At 40.7% G+C, this 15,599-nt stretch overlaps 1 pseudogene; it reads left to right on the plus strand.

Annotated features, from left to right (window-relative positions):
* The first annotated feature begins 6,721 nt into the window (after window positions 1-6,721).
* On the plus strand, window positions 6,722-9,464 carry LOC137773653 (tax1-binding protein 1 homolog pseudogene; annotated as a pseudogene).
* Window positions 9,465-15,599: the final 6,135 nt, after the last annotated feature.

Consider the following 15,599-nt stretch of genomic DNA (forward strand, 5'->3'; position numbering starts at 1 on the left):
TGGATGGAATGTCCTATAAATATCAATTAAATCTATCTGGTGTATTGTGTTTCCTTATTATTATATCTATCTGGTGTATTGTGTTTCCTTATTATTTCCTTATTAATTTTCTGTTTGGATGATCTGTCCATTGGTGTAAGTGAGGTGTTAAAGTCCCCCACTATTATTGTGTTACTGTCGATTTCCTCTTTTATAGCTGTTAGCAGTTGCCTTATGTATTCAGGTGCTCCTATGTTGTGTGCATATATATTTATAATTGTTATATCTTCTTCTTGGATTGATGCCTTGATCATTATTTAGTGTCCTTCCTTGTCTCTTGTAACATTCTTTATTTTAAAGTCTATTTTATCTGATATGAGTATTGCTACTCCAGCTTTCTTTTGATTTCCATTTGCATGGAATATCTTTTTCCATCCCCTCACTTTCAGTCTGTATGTGTCCCTAGGTCTGAAGTGGGTCTCTTGTAGACAGCATATATATGGGTCTTGTTTTTGCATCCATTCAGCAAGCCTATGTCTTTTGGTTGCAGCATTTAATCCATTCACATTTAAGGTAATTATCGATATGTATGTTCCTATGACCATTTTCTTAATTGTTTTGGGTTTGTTTTTGTAGGTCCTTTTCTTCTCTTGTGTTTCCCACTTAGAGAAGTTCCTTTAGCATTTGTTGTAGAGCTGGTTTGGTGGTGCTGAATTCTCTTAGCTTTTGCTTGTCTGTAAAGCTTTTGATTTCTCCATCGAATCTACATGAGATCCATGCTGGGTAGAGTAATCTTCGTTGTAGGTTCTTCCCTTTCATCACCTTATCATGCCACTCCCTTCTGGCTTGTAGAGTTTCTGCTGAGAAATCAGCTGTTAACCTTATGGGAATTCCCTTGTATGTTATTTTTCATTTTTCCCTTGCTGCTTTCAATAATTTTTCTGTCTTTAATTTTTGCCAATTTGATTACTATGTGTCTTGGCGTATTTCTCCTTGGGTTTATCCTGTATGGGACTCTGCACTTCCTGGACTTGGGTGGCTATTTCCTTTCCCATGTTAGGGAAGTTTTTGACTATAATCTCTTCAAATATTTTCTCTGGTCCTTTCTCTCTCTCTTCTCCTTCTGGGACCCCTATAATGCAACTGTTGTTGCATTTAATGTTGTCCCAGAGGTCTCTTAGGCTGTCTTCATTTCTTTTCATTCTTTTTTCTTTAGTCTGTTCCGCAGCAGTGAATTCCACCATTCTGTCTTCCAGGTCACTTATCCATCCTTCTGCCTCAGTTATTCTGCTATTCATTCCTTCTAGTGTATTTTTCATTTCAGTTATTGTATTGTTCATCTCTGTTTTTTTGTTCTTTAATTCTTCTAGATCTTTGTTAAACATTTCTTGCATCTTCTCGATCTTTGCCTCCATACTTTTTCCGAGGTCCTGGATCATCTTTGCTATCATTATTCTGAATTCTTTTTCTGGAAGGCTGCCTATCTCCACTTCTTTTAGTTGTTTTTCTGGGGTTTTATCTTGTTCCTTCATCTGGTACATAGCCCTCTGCCTTTTCATCTTGTCTATCTTTCTGTGAATGTGGTTTTTGTTCCACAGGCTGCAGGATTGTAGTTCTTCTTGCTTCTGCTGTCTGAGACCTAGGAATTCTTTTCTAACCTCTCACATGTGAGGATTCGATGATTGTTAAGTGCTTGAATTCATGAAAGACAGAGACTTGAAGGCCAGACTAAGCAGTCTGGATTTTATTCCCTGCTAGTGTTGGAGGGTCTCCTGCAGAGGCAGGGGTGGCTGTGGCTCACCGTGGGGACAAGGACACTGGCAGCAGAAGTTCTGGGAAGTACTCCTTGGAGTGAGCCCTCCCAGAGTCCAAATGTTCCATTCTTTTATTCTTCTCTTTTTATATTTTTATGTCACAATATACTTCATTTTATCCACATATTTGTTAAAATGCTATTGTAGCTATAGATTTTTCTGTTGCATTTTTTCATTTATTTCAGCTCCAGAACATTTTTTGGTTCTTTTTTTACAATGTTTGTCCATTGTATTTTTCTTTTCTTCATGTTTTTTCTGATTTCATTGAATTGTCTTTTTTTCTTTCGTTATAGCTCACTGAGGTTTCTTATAACAGTATTTTAAAATTATTTATTAGGTAGATTGCAGATAGTTCTAAGTCTTTGGGATTGGTAACTGGCAGACTTTTGCAATCCTTTAGTAGTGTTAGATTACTTTGATTTTTTTTTAATGTTCCTGGGATTTTGTGCTGCTTTCAATTCTGAAGTAGCAGGCACCTGCTCCAGCATTTACTACCTGTTTTCAGGAGAGAAACACCTGTCAGCCCTGTAGAATTAGAGATTGTGAGGCTTTCTCAGACCTTTATGGATAAACCTGTTTCACGCTTCTTATCACATCTTTTGGCAGAATTCGTGAGCTTATGTGCCATCTTTTGATCTTGCAACACAATAGGCTGGGTGCTGACAGCCCCTCTTTTCTTCTCCTAAGGGTGGTGCTAATGCAGAAATTTATGGTCTGTCTCTGGCCTGCAGATGTGAGCCAACTTTCTGTGTGTGTTCTCAAGCTGTCTGCCAAAGCTTGCCCTCAGTGCCTTGGTTGGGAGCACACATGGTGAACTGACCACAGCATGAGGGTTTGTGTTCGTGAGGTGTGCAGAGCACCAAGGGTGCCCATTGGCCAGTTGGGAGGATCTACGGGTGAGGCATCCTACTGGCTCATGGATGGGCTTTTTTTTTTTTTTTTTAACATTTATTTATTTATCTATCTATCTATCTGCCCCGGGTCTTAGTTGCGGCACACAGATCTTCATTGCAGCATGCGGGATCTTTTTAGTTGCGGCATGTGGCATCTTTAGTTGCAGCATGTGGGATCTAGTTCCCTGGCGAGGGATCGAACCCGGGCCCCCTGCATTGGGAGCGCTGAGTCTTAGTCACTGGACCACCAGGGAAGTCCAGTGGATGGGCTTCTTGATGGACTCTGAAATACAGCTAGTAGAATCTGCCCCACATTAATGCCTTACCAGAATCCTATCTGCTACCTCTTCCCAACCCCCAGTCATGCAACTAACTCATAATTCAGCACTCTGGATGGGGCAAGAAAACAACAGGCCTTTTGGGCAGCATCTCACACAGTTGGAGAAGCTACATGCTCACTCACATGCTTTCACTTACCCCTGCAGGAGAAATCATGGGCCAGGAAGATATCTCTTGGCCCTAAATTGTGCAATTTTGGGGGAGGCGTGATGTTGGTAAAGTGAAACTATTCCCTTTACTTTGTCCAATGCATCCAAACTCATACTTTTTTTTTTTTTTTGCTCCAACATTGTGCTAGTACTTCTCTACTAGAAACCTGGATATCCACAAAGGCACTTTTGTTCATGAGTGATGGCTTAAAATAGTATTTTCCAGGTGCCCCTGGACTCTAGCCAAGAGGAGCCAGTTAACAGATGACTGCAAAATCCAGAGCTGGGACTGAGGTCTCTGTGCCTATTACTCTGTTCATGGGTGGGTGAGACTCCTCCTGGACCCCTTGGTGTGTGGTGCTGGAACCCACAGCTCCCACAAAGACACTTTTGTCTGTGAATGAAGCCAAGTTGTTGAAGGGGGGGTCATGAGGAGGCACATCTTATTCAACCGTAATGCTCATGGAACGCGTCACTGGAATATATTCAAGTCAAATTGAGTAACTCAACCTGAGCTTCCTTTACTTTGCTTTTATATTTTCATTGGTCTTGAGGCCTCAACCAGGAGTCTTCCTCATTAAGGGAAGAAGTCCTAGAGAGAGAGAGAGAGAGAGAGAGAGAGAGAGAGAGAGAGAAGCTTCCATGAGACAGATTCTCATGGGGAAAAATGATTAGGTTCTTTGCCCCTCCTAATAGAATCCCATTCTCTATAAAACCACCCACACTTTCTTGACCCAGGTCAGAGTTTCTTCCCACGCTGGAAAAAGACCAGAACAAGTCAGGGAACTGTTACCTCTTCATCTATAGGAGTTCTCAGACTTTGCCTCACATCATTATTACTTGGAAAACATTTTAAAATTCCCATCCCCAGGACTTAGAAGCATTCAGTAAATTAGTATTTCTGGGCATCAGTATTTTTACAATATCACCACGTTATTCAAATTTGCTGTCAAATTGAGAATAAGTACACTTGCCCTACTTAGTAAAAAAAAAAAAAATGTGCATGTGAGTCACCTGAAAATATTGTTAAAAGGAAGTTTCTGTTTCAGAGTCCTGGGTTATGCCTAAAAGTCTGAAATCTGAACACAATTCAGGGACACAGACTACAGTACACTGAGACTACTAAGGGCCTCTTTTACACTGAAGTAAATAAAACTTGGTGACAAAATAACAAAACAAAAAACCTTATAAGAGATGACTGGAAGTGAAAATATCTGTACAATATATCACATTGGGAGGCTCTCATTATCATGAAGAAACTAACCAAATATAATTTCCAGTGATTTTTAATAACCAAAATTTATAAGATGAAGAAAATATCCTCCATTATGGTTTTCAGTAGCACTCTTTCAGAGATAAAAATTCTAGTTTCAGGAAAGGCTCAGCTTAAAAAACATAGGTGTCTGTTTTATCCAGAGTTTCCCAAATTCCAGTTACCTGCACACTGAATACAAATAAATGTTAATCATTTGCCTCCTACTGGCATTATAGCTTAATATTTTCCAGTGTGTTGACTCAGTTTCTTATTAACTATTATTTTCCTTTATTTTTCTTTCAGTTTTATTGAGATACAATTTCTACATACAGTACTGTAGAAACTGGAGGTGCACAGCATAATGACTTGACATATATTGTAAAAGGATTAGCAAACAACAATTTTTCTAATTTACTAAATACTTTATGTGACAGTTTGGTAACTTCCATTTAAAACATGTTAAATTTACATCATTCATAACATTACATGGAACGGGCTGTGAAACTCTCAATGGTATTCGGTGTTCTGAAATTTGTACATAAAGCACACCTGGGGAAGTGCTAATTCATGAGACAAATTCTGCTCTTTTCTTCTTTCTTTTACTGCAGTAGTCCCCTCCAGGACACATTAGCCTGGAGGCTGAGTCTTCCGTGCCTTGGGGTGGGGCGGACCACTCTCCTCAGAGGAGGATACCAGAAGGTCCTCATGGAGAACATGGACTGGGACATGGGTTAGGATCACCCAGATTCCTCTAAGATGTGAAACATCTGACTTGTAGGAGCAGGCTTCTCAGGAGGATGAAATGAAAGCTGTTCTGAACCTGGAGCCCTTCCCCCATCCCTTGTCCCATCATGAAGACAATTCTGGGGGGTTGGTCTGGAATGTGCACAGATGGTGGGGGTTGGGGGACAGTGCAGGCCTGGATTGGGCTCAGGTGAGGCGAGTTGGGTAGAGGCTGGGAGTCAATGCTTAGCACTGGGGCAGGTGGCCTTATGCTCATTTGATGTGCCTGTGTGTATCCAAGTCCAGTTGTACTGGGAAGAGGATGAAGACTATGGACAATTCCACAGATCAGGTCTCTGAGTATACTCAGAGGAAAATAAGGACCCGAGTCTTACTTTTGAGGGGGGAGGGGAGGTTCTAGCAAAACTGGATGGAGACCTGGGAAGGTCTCTTGCCTGGGGCCTGAGTTTGGAGTCCTGGTCACATTTATGTTTGACAGGCTCTGGTCCACACACTGAGTCTACTTCAGGACACTTGAGTTGTGCCTTGTGGTTGATGACATAGTCCAGACCAAATGTCTTGGTGGCAAGCTGGCGACATCACAGGAGAAGATCCAGGCCTGTTGTCTGTCACCTTGGCAATGATGTTTGAGCACTGACCAATGTGCTTGGGTGCAGGTTGTGAGGTAATAATGACACCCTCATCCTGTCCTTTATCTGGTCCATAAGTTGAGAGCAAAGAGCTCAGTACAGAGTTCTTGATGTAAGGCTGTTCAAGGCAGATGGCCCTCATATCAGGTGTCTTGAGTGGTGGATGACCTGTGAAAACAAGTTCCTTGACAAATTTTTTAGTGACTGTGTGGACAGTAATTGGCTTGGAAGGATGCTGTGGGAGAAGACACCACAAATATAAAGTATATTTGAATTGCCTCTCAAGACAAAAAATAGAAGTGACCAAATAAAAATATTTGGAACCTATGAAATTAAATTTCACTGAAAAAGAAATAAAAACGATCATTTTACATATGAAGAGGCACCCAACCTCAAAGAGATGGTCGGGGAAAATACATTACAATGCCAATGTAACGTTTTTTTCCGCATTATATTGGAAACTTAAACTGCCTTTGTAGCATCTCTTGTCAATATCAGTGGAAACAAGCCCTCTGATACACTCTTGCAGGGAGTATACATGACTAATGTCCTTTTAAAGGCAGTTTGTCCCCTCTTTTGCTTCTTTAGGTTCTGGGCTTTAGGGGTGCTGTGGGGCTGATGTTTGTGTGATGACCTTGATATATGCTGTGTCCTTGGGCCTCTAGTCAGTGTTCTTCAGGCACTGATCATTTGATTTCCTGTAGTAGTAGAAGAAAAAGGGCAAAAAATCACACAGAGATTGAATCAAGATGGTGGAATAGAAGGACGTGGAGTTCACCTTGTCCTGCAAATACTGAATACATCAAAAATACATCTACAGCGATTGGCCCAGACTGACGCAGCTCGGCGGCGGCGGCGGTAGAAGGGGCCAGGCCGTGGACGGAAGTGACATAACGCCGGCTTTTGGCCTTGTGGGGAGGTGTAGCAGGTCGGTAGAGGGAGACTGTGTTGGCGGAAGAGGCTCGGCGGCTGATGGCGGCTCAGGCTCAGAAGCCTCTCTAACATTCCCCTCTGCTCGGGAGTTCCTCACTCGATTCACAATGACATCCTTTCAAGAAGTTCCACTGCAGACTTCCAACTTTGCCCATGTCATCTTTCAAAATGTGGCCAAGAGCTATCTTCCTAATGCACACCTAGAATGTCATTATACCTTAACTCCATATAGCCATCCCCATCCAAAAGATTGGGTTGGTATATTCAAGGTTGGATGGAGTACTGCTCGTGATTATTACACGTTTTTATGGTCCCCTGTGCCTGAACATTATGTAGAAGGACCAACAGTCAATTGTGTGTTAGCATTTCAAGGATATTACCTTCCAAATGATGATGGAGAATTTTATCAGTTCTGTTATGTTACCCATAAGGGTGAAATTCGTGGAGCAAGTACACCTTTTCAGTTTCGAGCTTCTTCTCCAGTTGAAGAGTTGCTTACTATGGAAGATGAAGGAAATTCTGACATGTTGGTGCTGACCACAAAAGCTGGCCTTCTTGAGTTGAAAATTGAGAAAACCACGAAAGAAAAAGAAGAACTGTTAAAGTTAATTGCTGTTCTGGAAAAAGAAACAACACAACTTCGAGAACAAGTTGGAAGAATGGAAAGAGAACTTAACCATGAGAAAGAAAGATGTGACCAACTGCAAGCAGAGCAAAAGGTTCTTTTTGAAGTCTCACAAAGTTTAAAAATGGAAAATGAAGAATTTAAGAAGAGATACAATGATGCTACATCCAAAGCCCTCCAGCTTGAGGAAGATATTGTGTCAGTCACACATAAAGCAATTGAAAAAGAAACTGAATTAGACAGTTTAAAGGACAAACTCAGAAAGGCACAATGTGAAAGAGAACAGCTTGAATGTCAATTGAAGACAGAAAAGGATGAGAAGGAACTTTATAAGGTACATTTGAAGAATACAGAAATAGAAAATACCAAGCTTGTGTCAGAGGTCCAGACTTTAAAGAATTTAGATGGGAACAAAGAAAACATGATTACTCATTTCAAAGAAGAGATTAGCAGACTGCAGTTCTGTTTGGCTGAAAAGGAGAATCTACAAAGGGCTTTCTTGCTTACAACCTCAACTAAGGAAGATACAGTTTTCTTCAAGGAGCAACTTCGTAAAGCAGAGGAACAGGTTCAGGCAACTCGGCAAGAAGCTGTCTTTCTGGCTAAAGAACTTAGCGATGCTGTAAATGTGCGGGATAAGACGATGGCAGATCTGCACACTGCACGCTTGGAAAATGAGAGAGTGAAAAAGCAGTTAGCTGATGCAGTGGCAGAGCTTAAACTAAGTGCTGTGAGAAAAGACCAGGAAAAGACTGATACACTGGAACACGAACTGAGAAGAGAAGTTGAAGATCTGAAACTTCATCTTCAGATGGCAGCAGATCATTAAACAGAAAAATTCAAGGAATGCCAGAGGCTCCAAAAACAAATAAACAAACTTTCAGACCAATCAGCTAATAACAATAGTGTCTTCACAAAGAAAATTGGGAGTCAGCAGAAAGTGAATGATGCCTCAATAAACACAGACCCAGCTACTACTGCTTCTACTCTTGATGTAAAGCCACCACCTTCTACAGCTGAGGTAGATTTTGACAATCTAACTAAGGGACAAGTCTCTGAAATGACCAAAGAAATTGCTGCAGAAAAGTATAATAAATGTAAACAACTCTTGCAGGATGAGAAAACAAAATGCAATAAATATGCTGATGAACTTGCAAAAATGGAGCTGAAATGGAAAGAACAAGTGAAAATTGCTGAAATTGTGAAACTAGAACTAGCTGAAGTAGAAGAGAATTACAAACTTCAATTGGCAGAGAAGGACAAAGAGATAAATGGTCTAACTTCATATTTGGAAAACCTCTCCAGGGAGAAGGAACTTAAAAGGAGTATAGAAAATCAAGCAGAAAGGAAATTGGAGGGTCAGAATTCCCAGAGTCCTCAGCAGATCTCACAGTGTTTCAACACCAGCTCAGAGCAAAATGGTCATGTTCCTGCAGTGCCAAATACACAACCAGTTCTGCAGTTTGGTAATCCTTATGCAACACAGGAAACAAGAGACGGAGCAGATGGTGCTTTTTACCCAGATGAAATCCAAAGGCCACCTGTGAGAGTACCCTCTTGGGGACTGGAAGATAATGTTGTCTGCAGCCAGCCTGCTCGAAACCTAAGTCGACCTGATGGTTTAGAAGACCCTGAGGATAGTAAAGAAGACGAGAACGTGCCCCCTGCTCCTGATCCTCCAAGTCAGCATTTACGTGGGCACGGAACAGGCTTTTGCTTTGATCCCAGCTTTGATGTTCAGAAGAAATGTCCACTCTGTGAATTAATGTTCCCTCCCAACTATGATCAGAGCAAATTTGAAGAACATGTTGAAAGTCACTGGAAGGTGTGCCCAATGTGCAGCGAGCAGTTCCCTCCTGACTATGACCAGCAGGGGTTTGAAAGGCATGTACAGACCCATTTTGATCAGAATGTTTTAAATTTTGACTAGTTAATTTTTATTAGAAGTTAATAATACAGTTTAGCAGTTGGAAAAAAAATCACCTCAGACCACTAAGGAGACCACAAGGTGTCACTTTCATGCACCCTCTACTGCACTTTTCTGACCAAGAGCTACTTTGAGTTTGGTGTTACTAGTGTCAGGGTCAGTCCTTGGCTTACCACTTATCAATAAATATAATTAAAAAAAAAAATCCACATGTGGAACAATCCTCACACAATACCTACTGAACACTAGCAGAAGATCTCAGACATCCAGAAGTGCAAGAAAGATCTCCACATAATGAGATAGGATAAAAGAAAAACAAAGGAAGAAAACAGGACAGGACCTGCACCCCTGGGAGGGAGCTGTGAAAGAGGAAATGTTCCCTCACCCTGGGAAGCCCCTTCACTGGTGCAGAGATCAGCTGGGACAGAAAGGGAGCTGCAGAGACTTGGAGGAGGGCGCAGCAGCCGGTTTGCAGCAGACAAAACAGAGACCTGCACAAAGGATCTGTGCTACTTTGTGCAGTTCTCAGCCCAAGATGCATGCCTGCTGGTATGTGCAGGGGCTGGGTGCTGAAACTTGGGCTTCAGAGGACAGACCAGGGGAGAGGACTGGGGTTGGCTGCACAGAGACAGCCTGAAGGGGCTGGAATATAGTATGTGCCCAAGCGGGGTGTGCACGGAAGAAGCTCAGGCCAGCCACAGAAGCGAAGCGCCATTGTTGAGGGGCAGGTGAAGGGAGGTGCAGGACCACCATAGCAGCCTCCTTCTTGGTGCCACCTCTATGAGCTCTGGGAGCGCACAGGTGCCAGCAAGTTGCCCACCCTTCTAGGCGGGGCTGAAATCAGATCTGATCCCCAGGGACTGCATGACATAGGAAGCAGGCCTGAAACCTAAGCCCTCTCCCCATGGCTGTGCGATCTGCGGCTTTATGTCACTGCCACTGGAGTACAGTTGATTTACAATATTACATTAGTCTCAGGGGTACAACATATTGATTTAATATTTTTATAGATTATGCTCCACTTAAAGTTATGGCAAAATAATGGCTGTATTTTCCTGTGTTGTACAATATATCCTTGTTTGTTTATTTTCTACATAGGGGTATTGGATTAAGAGAAACAAGCTACTATCTTTCCCTCCCTGCTTCCCTCTCCCCACCAGTAACCACTAATTTGTTCTCTGTGAGTCTATTGCTGTTTTGTTACATACATTCCTTTCTTGCATTTTTTAGATTCCACATGTAAGTGAGAACATAGAGTGTTTTTCTTTCTCTAACTTATTTCACTAAGGTATTATATAATACATTCTAGGTCCATCCATGTTGCTGCAACTGGCAAAATTTGATTATTTTTTTAATGGCTGAGTAATAGTCTATTGTGTATACACACCACATCGTCTTTATACATCTTCTAATCCAAGAGCATGGGATTATCTTTCCATTTCTTTGAATCCTCTTTAATATTCTTTATTAATGTTTTATAGTTCTCAGCATATAAGTCTTTCACCTCCTTGGCCAGGTTTATTCCTAGGTTTTGTGGGGGTTTTTTGGGTGCGATTTTAGAAGGTATTATTTTTTTACATTTCCTTTCTGATATTACATTGTTAGTGTAAAGGAATGCAAATGATTTCCAAATGTTAGTCTTATATCCGTCTACTTTGCTGAATTAATTTATTAGATTTAGTAGCTTTTATGTGGAGTCCTTAGGGTTTTCTATATATAGTACCATGTCATCTGTATATAGTGATGATTTTACCTCTTTCCTTCCAATTTGGATACCTTTTATTTATTTCTCTTGTCTGATTGCTGTGACTAGAACTTCAATACTATGTTGAAGAGAAGTGGTGAAAGTGGGCATCCTTGTCTTGTTCTAGATTTCAGGGGGAAGGCTTTCAGCTTGTCACTGTTCAGTATGATACTGGCTGTGGGTTTGTCACAAATGGCTTTTATTATGTTGAGATATGTTCCCTCTATTCCCACTTTGGTAAGGGTTTTTATCATGAATGGATGTTGAATTTTGTCAAGTGCTTTTTCTGCATCTGTTGAGATGGTAATGTGGTTTTTGACTTTTCTTTTGTTAATGTGGTGTATTACATTGATTGATTTGTGTATGTTGAACCATCCTAGTGAACCTGGGATGAATCCCACTTGGTCGTGGTGTATGATCTTTTTTATGTGTTGTTGGATTCAGTTTGCTAATATTTTGTTGAGAATTTTTCCATCTATATTCATCAAAGATATTGGCCTGTAATGTTTTTTCTAAATTTATTTATTTATTTTTGGCTGCATTGGGTCTTCGTTGCTGCATGCGGGCTTTCTCTAGTTGCAGCGAGTGGGGGCTACTCTTCGTTGTGGTGTATGGGCTTCTCATTGCGGTGGCTTCTCTTGTTGTGGAGCATGGGCTCTAGGCACACTGGCTTCAGTAGTTGAGGCACTTGGGCTCAGCAGTCATGGCTCGTGGGCCCTAGAGTGCAGGCTCAGTAGTTGTGGTGCACGGGCTTAGTTGCTCTGCAGCATGTGGGATCTTCCTGGACTAGGGATTGAACCCATGTCCCCTGCATTGGCAGGCGGATTCTTAACCACTGCGCCACCAGGGAAGCACAGTGGTTTGTTTTTTTTGTTTTTGTGGGTTTTTTTTTTTGCTTTATACTTATTTTAATTTCTGCACTAGAAAAGAAAAGGAAGGTGTAAATGAGGACAGGTTAGTTTACAGTGACTCCATCTTTGCCTTTAAATTAATCTTTGCTCTTGGAAACAGAGGGGGATGGAGAGACAGGAAAACATCAAAGCACAAGAGTGAACTGGTGACCAAAATGCCTCCCCGTCCAGCTAACTAGGGATCTAAAAGCCTGGAGGCAGCGCCATAAACACTGACAGACGTCAGTTAAGATACATTAAAAAAAAAAAATCCCCATAATTCCATTCTCAAAATCAAGCACAAAAACTGACAGTGAAACATGGGTTCCACGTGCACCCATTGGCCCGGAATGAGCGCCACCTGCTCTACCGCGTTGGCCCTGCCGGCCAGGAAGGACCCACAGGTAGGGAGTGGGAGGGGATGCAACCTCCCAGAGCCACAGGCGGGTCTGTGTGCCTTGGAGGCTCTGCCTCTGGAATGTTCCACGTGGGCAGGTGGTGGGTTTGAGTCATGCACCACACGTGGTTGAAGTGCTCACTTTATTTTCCATGTGCAAACTGTCACCTCTTTTTCATTTCTTATTTTATTTGGGTTCTCTCTCTTTTCTTCTTGGTGAGCCTGGCCAGAGGTTTGTCAATTTTGTTTACCCTTTCAAAGAACCAGCTCTTGGTTTTATTGATTTTTTCTGTTGTTTTTTAAATATTAATTTTATTTATCTCCACCCTGATCTTTATTATTTCCTTCTTTCTGCTGACTTTAGGTATTGTTATTCTTTTTCTAATTCTTTTAGGTGGTAGGTTAGGTTGTTTACTTGAGATTTTTCTTGTTTTTTTGACGAAGGCCTGTATTGCTATGAACTTCCCTCTAAGAACTGCTTTTGCTGCGTCCCATAGATTTTGTATGGTTGTGTTTTCACTGCTGTTTGTCTCATGGTATTTTTTAAATTTCCTTTTTGATTTTGTCATTGACCAATTGGTTTTTTAGTAACGTGTTACTTAGTCTCCATGTAATTGTTTTTTTCTCATTTCTTTTCCTGTGATTGATTTCTAGTTTCATGCCATTGTGGTCAAAGAACATGCTTGAAATAATTCCTATACTCTTAAATTTGTTGAGGTTAGTTTTGTGCCATAGTATGTGGTCAATCCTAGAGAATGTGCCATGTGCACTTGAAAAGAATGTGTATTCTGATTTTTGTTTAATGTAATGTCCTGAAAATATCAATTAAGTCTAACTGTTCTATTGTATCATTTAGGATCTCTGTTTCCTCATTGATTTTCTGTCTAGAAGATCTGTCCATTGATGTGAGTGGGGTGTTAAAATCTCCTACTATTATTGTATTCCTGTCAGTTTCTCCTTTTATGTCTGTTAGTATTTGTTTTATGTATTTGGGTGCTCCTATATTAGGTGCGTGTATGTTGACGAGTATAAAATCCTCTTCTTGTATTGATCCTTTTATCATTATATAGTGTCCTTCTTTATCTTTCTTTATAGCCTTTGCTTTAAAGTTATTGTCTGATATGAGTCTTGCAGCTCCTGCTTTCTTGTCATTTCTGTTTGCATGAAATACCTTTTTCCATCCCCTCACTTTCAATCTATGTGTGTCCTTTGCCCTAAGATGGGTCTCTTGTAGGCAGCATACTGTAAGCTCTTGTGTTTTTTATCCAGTCTGCCACTTTATGTCTTTTGATTGGAGCACTCAGTCTGTTGACATTTTTTTTTTAAGTTCATACTTTATTCAGATATCCTTAGTGTTTTTTTTAATGTTTTTATTTATTTTATTTATTTTTGGCTGTGTTGGGTCTTTGTTGCTGCGCACAGGCAGCTAGCGGGGGCTGCTCTTCATTGCAGTGCATGGGCTTCTCATTGTGGTGGCTTCTCATTGCGGAGCATGGGCTCTAGGCGCGTGGGCTTCAGTAGTTGTGCCACACAGGCTTAGTTGCTCCGCAGCATGTGGGATCTTCCCGGACCAGTGCTCAAATCCGTGTACGCTGCATTGGCAGGTGGATTCTCAACCACTGCACAGCAGGGAAGCCCTCCACTGACATTTAAGGTAATTATTGATACATATGTATTTATTGCCATTTCAAATCTTGTTTTCCAGTTGATTCTTTGTTTCTTCTTCATTCCTTTCTTTTTCTTTTTGTTTTTCCTTTTGTGGTTTGATGATTTCCTTTTATTTTATGCTTGTGTTCTCTTCTTTTTGGTTTTTGTGAATCTGTTGTATGTTCTTGATTTGTGGTTGCCCTGTTTTTCAAGTATTGTTAACCCCTTGCTATATCTGCTTGCTTTAGATGGATAGTCATATAGGCTTAAACACATTCTAAAAAAAGAAAAAAAAGAATCTGCATTTTCTTACTCTCCTTCCCCACATTTTATGATTTTGATGTCCCTTTTTGCATCTTCATGTTTATCCTTTTGCTGTTCCTTGTGTTTATCATTGCTTTCACAAATAGGTTTTTTTTTTTGTTTGTTTTTCTTTTTGATCCATATACTGGCTAATTTAAGTGATTTACTTTCCAATTGTGGTTTTCTCCTTCCTATTTCTTCTTGCATCTTTTCTATTTAGAAATGACCTTTCAATATTTCTTTTAGGATAGGTTTAGTATTGCTGTATTCTTTTAGTTTTTGCTTATTTGAGAAATTCTTTATTTCTCCTCCTATTCCAAATGAAAATCTTGCTGGGTATTCTAGATTGCATAGTTTTCTCTTTCAAGACTTAGAATATATTTTGTCACTCTCTTCCTGCCTGCAGTGTTTCTGTAGAGAAATCAGCTGATAGACTCATGGGGGTTCCCTTGTAAAGAACTCTTTTTCTCTTGCTGACTTTAGAATCCTCTCTTTAACTTTTGCCATTTTTATTATAATATATCTTGGTGTAGGTCTGTTTGGGTTCATCTTGTCTGGGACCCTCTGTGCTTCCTGTATCTGGATATCTGTTTCCTTCTTTAGGTTTGGGAACTTTTCAGCCATAATTTCTTCAAATACATCTTCAATCCCCTCTTCTCTTTCTTCTCCATCTGGAATCCCTATAACACATAGATTGGCCTGCTTTATATTATCCCATAGGTCTCTTATATTGCTTTTTTTTCCCCTTTGGCTTTTTGTCTGCTCTTCTGATTGGGTAATTTCCATTATTCTATCTTCCAGATCACTTATTCTTTCTTCCACATTATTCATTCTGCTATTCACTGCCTTGAGCTCAGCTTTCATCTCGGGAAATGAATTTTCTAATTTTTCTTGGCTCCTCCTTATAGTTTCTAGTTCCTTTTTTACAGTAATCTGTATTTCTGTCGATAGACTTCCTTAATTCCTTCAGTATTTTCATTACCTCCTCTTTGAAATCAGTGTCCATTAGACTGAAGAGGTCTGTTTCATTGTTTGTTCCTTCAGGGGAATTTCCTTGGTTTTTTAGCTGAGAGTGGATCCTCTTCTTCTTTATTTTGGTTCTATGGTTCTATTTCTCTCAGTCTGTGAGTTTAGGAAAACAAGTATCTACTGTAGTCTTGGAGGGCTGTTTATATGCGGGGGTGTCCCTGTGTAGCTTGTGTGGGTTTAACATTTTTTTGGCACGAGGGCTGCTTTTGGTTTGGATGCTTGCCGTCTCTTACCTCAGTGTGTGCTGGCTGGTATCCCCTTGATAGGGGGTGTGCAGGTGTGCAGGTGCATGGCTTGCACAG

The sequence above is a fragment of the Eschrichtius robustus genome, chromosome 12, assembly GCF_028021215.1.
Source record: "Eschrichtius robustus isolate mEscRob2 chromosome 12, mEscRob2.pri, whole genome shotgun sequence".
Taxonomy (NCBI): Eukaryota; Metazoa; Chordata; class Mammalia; order Artiodactyla; family Eschrichtiidae; genus Eschrichtius; species Eschrichtius robustus.